Source organism: Nyctereutes procyonoides, unplaced genomic scaffold (assembly GCF_905146905.1).
Source record: "Nyctereutes procyonoides isolate TBG_1078 unplaced genomic scaffold, NYPRO_anot_genome, whole genome shotgun sequence".
Taxonomy (NCBI): Eukaryota; Metazoa; Chordata; class Mammalia; order Carnivora; family Canidae; genus Nyctereutes; species Nyctereutes procyonoides.
In genome coordinates, this window is record NW_026575052.1 from 62,824,835 (window position 1) to 62,830,404 (window position 5,570).

Consider the following 5,570-nt stretch of genomic DNA (forward strand, 5'->3'; position numbering starts at 1 on the left):
AAGCAGGCTCCATGTAGGGAGCCCGATGTGGGACTCGATGCAAGGTCGCCAGGATCACGACCTGGGCTGCAGGCGGCGCTAAACCGCTGCGCCACCGGGGCTGCCCCATCTCTAGAAGTTTCATTTGGGTCTTGTTTTCTTCTCATTCTCTCTTCATTATATTTGTGTTTTCCTCTGCATTCCTGAGTAACTGGAGCATATTTATAATAGCTGGTATAGAAGCTTTCCTATTTCATCATCTCTGTCGTTTCTAGGCTTATTTATACCGATTGACTTTTCTCCTGGTTATGGGTTATATTTTCTGCATGTCTGATAATTTTGTTTGGATTTCAGGACACTGAATTTTTATGTTTTTTGGTGCTGCATTTTGTTATATTCCTTCAAAAAATATTGGCCTTTTATCCAACAGGAAGTTAAGTTAGTTGGAATCATTTGATCCTTTTGAGGCTTGCTTTTCTGCTTTGTTAGGGTGAATCAAAGCAGTCTTCAGTAGCCCCACTCCTTGGGCGATTCCCTTCTGAAGAGTTCATCCTATGTCGGGAAAATGCCCATCTCTGTGTGAGCTCTGGGCTTTGCACGTCCCACTGCTTATGGTGGTTCTTTACTCAGTCTAGGGAATTTCATCCAAATATATGCAGATTAGGATTTGACCAGTGATTTGAAAGGTCTCCTCTGTAGGTCTCTTGAGGTCTTCCCTGAACACCTTTTTTTTTTCTAGTATCCTGCTCCTATAAATGTAGCTTCCTCAATCTGCCAACACTTTTACCTCAACTCAGTGAGATTTGGTGCTGTTTAGATTTTCTATACTGATGCTGTCTCCTGGAAGCTGCCTCTGTGAGTAATCCTGGGCTAGGACTCACCTCATTGGTTTTCCTTCTCTTAGGAATCATAACCCTGTGTGGCATGTTGTCCAATGTCTGAAAAATAGTTGTTTCATATATCTTGCCTGTTTTTCTAGTTGTTTATGGTGGGACAGCAGTTCTTGGCAGTTAGACCTTCAGGCCAAAAGCAACAATCCTCTATATTTTTTCACTATTTTCATGACTATTTTTGGAAATGTATACTTCCATATGATCTTCAAAATAATTACCTCCTATTACAAAACCCTGTGCCATAAAAATTACAAGTGAAACATGAAATAGTTGACATTTGTGCTGAATGTACAAAAGCAATAGCAAGTTTGCTGATGTGTTGTCAGGAATCAAAGCAGTGTCACTGAATTGCACAAGGAGTCATATTCTTCACCCCCTTGCAGTCACAAACACAAAAGCCAGTTTCATTTTAAAAATGTTCTTAATAAAAAAGTAAAAATTAACTTTACCAAATCTTGACACGAGTAGACACCTTTTTAATAATCTGCGTGATAAAATGGGAAGTACACATAAGCACTTCTGCTGTGTACTGAAGTATGATGGTTGGCTTCAGGAAAAGCACTGTAATTGTAATTGTTTGAATTGCAAGCTGAACTAGCTCTTTTTTCATGAGGCACTACTTTTATTTAAAATAATAACCAGCGGACAAATATGATTATTCAGATTTGGGTATTTGGCAGATGTTTTCCTGCAAATAAACAAAATTAGCCTGTCTCTTAGAGAAAACAACTGACAATATTTGTTGCTAGTGATAAAATATGCGCTTTCAGTGACAATTAGCATTTTACAATTAGTAAATTGTGTTTGCCACTATGAGCTTAATAGCTTCCCAATAATTAAAAGGCTTTTCTGATGAGATTCAGGGGGTGATACTAATGGAAGTGATTTTTAAAATATTGTGTAATAAAGTGTGTCAACATTTGGAAGATTCACATGGATCAGTGAACTAATATTTTTCAAATGATCAATGCATGATGTTACAACATGATGCACAAGTAAAAGATCCATTCAAAGTTCAAGACAGGCCAATGGATTTTAATGTAATGGAGTATGAAAAGTTTATCAATATGTTGGACACTTGGGTGGCTCAGTCAGTTAAGTGTGTGACCCTTGATTTCAGCTCAGGTCATGATCTCAGGGTCATGAGACTGAGCCCCAGGTCCAGCTCCACATTGAATATGGAGCCTGCTTAAGATTCTCTCTTTCCCTCTGCCTTTGCCTCTGCCCTACACTAATGTGCTCCCACTCTCACATCCTCATTCTCTATCTTTAAAAAAATAATTAATTAATTAAAAATTTATCGATGTGGTTTCAGATTGCAGCTTTTAGGAAACGACCACTTGTCATGTTTGGGTAGAGTATCAAAGAAGAATGTCCACAGTTATCTGATAAAGATATTCTTCTCGGGAGGCCTGACTGGCTGCAACTCTTAAACTGGGGTGTCGTGAGTTCAAGCTCCATGTTGGGTGTAGAGTCTACTTAAAAATATTCTCTTCTCTTTTCCAACTGCATATCTGTATGAGGCTAGACTTTCTTCATGTAGTTCAGACAAAATAACATATTACAACAGATTAAATGCAGAAGCAGATATGAGAATCTGTATTTTTTTCTTTTCTTCTCTTCTCTTTTTTTTTTTTACTTAGGCCTGACATTAAAGAGGTTTACAATAATGTAAAGAATGCCACTCTTCTTCCTAACTTCTTTGAAAATATTTTTTGCCAAATATATTATTTATATGGATATATAATATATTGTTATTTTTAAATATATTTTTAAAGATTTTATTTATTTATTCATGAGAGAGAGAGAGAGAGAGAGAGAGAGAGAGAGAGAGGCAGATACAGGTAGAGGGAGAAGCAGGCTCCATGCAGGGAGCCTGATGTGGGACTCTGTCCTGGGACTCCAGGATCACTCCCTGGGCCGAAAGCAGGCACTAAACCGATGGGCCACCCAGAGATCCCTAATTTATTGTTATTTTAAATTGAATTAATAATATGACATTTTTTCCTGTTTTAACTTCTAGGATGGTAAGTATTGATAGTTCTAACCCATATAAACAAAGCCTTTATGAAAAATTTTAAGAATTTTTAAGAATGGAAAGAGTCTCTGAGCCAGAAAGTTTGAATTATCTGTTCTTATCAAAACATTGGGACCTGGTGCTTTTTAATCACCTTTTCTTTCTCTCTGCTGTAATTGCTTATTTCAGTTTTAAACTTTTAGTTGAACAACTTTGGTAAGTTTTTGTTAGGAAATCATATCTTTTGGATCTAAATTCTAATTTATTGCCATTGCGTTGCAGGTAGTATCTTTCACATTTCCTTTAATGCTTTTTGTGCCCAAGGTTATCTCTCCTTTCTTATTCCTAATCTTAGATTTTTTTTCTCCCACTCTTTATTTCATTCAGTGCCCACAACACATTAATAAAACAGTACAAAAGTTTTGGGATGAAGGGAATACAAGGGGAGACGACAGCAGGCAAGAACTGTCCAGGAAGAAGGAAAGGGACTGATAGAGTGTGTGGGCTGTCCCTCCCTCTAGTTTGATCACTGCAAAAGTTCAAGACAGAGAGTGAGGATTGCTAGCCGATCTCTCTGCCTGGTCATCACAGGGCTCTTGACATTTGTAGATCCGCTAGGATGCAAGCCCTTCTCAAATTTTAGTGTCCTTAAATTCAATTTGCTTGTGTTACCAGATTTGTTTTGTTTTGTTTTTTATATAATTTTATTTTATTATTTTTTTAAGATTTCATTTATTTATTCATGAGAGGCCCAGAGAGAGAGAGAGAGAGAGAGAGGCAGAGACACAGGCAGAGGGAGAAGCAGGCTCCATGCAGGGAGCCCAATGTGGGACTTGATCTGGGGTCCCCAGGATCACACCCCAGGCTGCAGGCGGCACTAAACCACTGCGCCACCGGGGCTGCCCTGTTACCAGATTTGGATCAGGCTCTGGAGTAGCTGGCTAACTCTATTCAAAGAAAGGACTGATGGAAAAGCTAGAATGCCACTTTAATAGTTTCCTAACAAATGAACCAGATTCCTATGTCTACTGATCAATGCATTGCTTTTTTTTGCATGCAAATGTTTATGGTTTCCTAGAGACTGCTTTTGGAGATGCATCTGTGAGGGAATGAGGAAGGCAGAGTTTGGCAGAGGGAGTTGCAACTGAGATCTCCTGTGACCCTATGGAGAGCTCTGTGGTGAGAATGACCCTTTGAGATGCTCTAAGTTGAAGCAATGAGCTGGGCCTCGGAATCTCCACTTCAGTCGATCATTGGTTATGGACACCCTCTGAGAGGGCCTGTAACTGTGGCTGAGGCAGGTCCCTGCTGCCTGAGGCTTTGCCTAGTGAGGGATGTGGTTGTGCACCCCCTATTCCCAGAAGATGGGGGATGGGTCTTTTGGCTCTAAAGAGAGGTTCTGGGCAGAACCCCACAGCATTCACTACAAACACATTTGTTGTAAGATACATCCTGAACTTAGAAACATTAGAAGTGAAGAAAGTGCACCTTAAGATAAGAGTAGAATAAAAAAAAGATAAGAGTAGAAATATGGTCTAAGGATTCAGTAGTGTTTTTTGGTATAGAGATGCAAGCTGAACTCCAAGGATGAATCGAAATAGAGAATTAAAAATCCAAAGGGTCTCAGGAATTTTCTCCATTGTCTATCATTTTTGACTCTTTTTTGCAAATCTGTTTTACTCTTCCTTCTTGATATTCCAACTCTCTTTGCTGAAGAGTTTAGCAAAGCCCGCATGGGTAGTGGATGATTACCAGTACTTTGCTGGTGAATATGTAAAATTGGCTCTCTGACAGAAGAGAGGTGTGCACCTATATTCATGTAATTTTTACTGATATAAAGGATATGGAGGACACAATTGTAGGTAATAATGGACTATACAATACTCTTTTTTTTTTTATGATAGTCACAGAGAGAGAGAAAGAGAGAGAGAGACACAGGCAGAGGGAGAAGCAGGCTCCATGCACCAGGAGCCCGACGTGGGACTCGATCCCGGGGCCTCCAGGATCGTGCCCTGGGCCAAAGGCAGGCGCTAAACCGCTGCACCACCCAGGGATCCCTACAATACTCTTTATTGTAATTCCATATAGCCAGTTGATTCTCACAGGATTATTTAATTGATTTTTGCAGAACTCTTATGTCCTCAGTCAACCTGTAGTTATAAAGGATGAATGAGCCCCGCTCGGACATGAATGCTGGTTGATATTTCTGCTTAAATTAATGAATAAGACAAAAGTGAAATAACAAAGGTGCATGTTAGAACTTCATTTGTTTGTCATGTAGATGACTTCTTTATTCAATCAGATAATAGTTTCTCAAATCCTGGAAGAATATCTCCTCAAGTCTTTTTCTTCTTTACTTACTGTGCAACAGTTGTTTTTGATAGGAGAGAGATTTTGCTCCTCAGGGGACCTTTGGCAATACCCAGAGACATTTTTGGTTGTCACAATAATAGAAGGGGAGGGTGTTACTGGCATCTAACAGGTAAATAGATGCCAAACATCCCTCTCCCTAAAACTAATTATCTGGTCCAAGGTTGAGAAACTCTGATCTGTATTATTAATATTGTCTCCATAACACTTTAAAGTTTAGAAAATCAACAAGATAATAAATCAAGTCCAGATTTGTAGCATTTGCCAATTTCAGTGGTGTGAACATTCCCACTGTGGCTGATCTAAGGTAC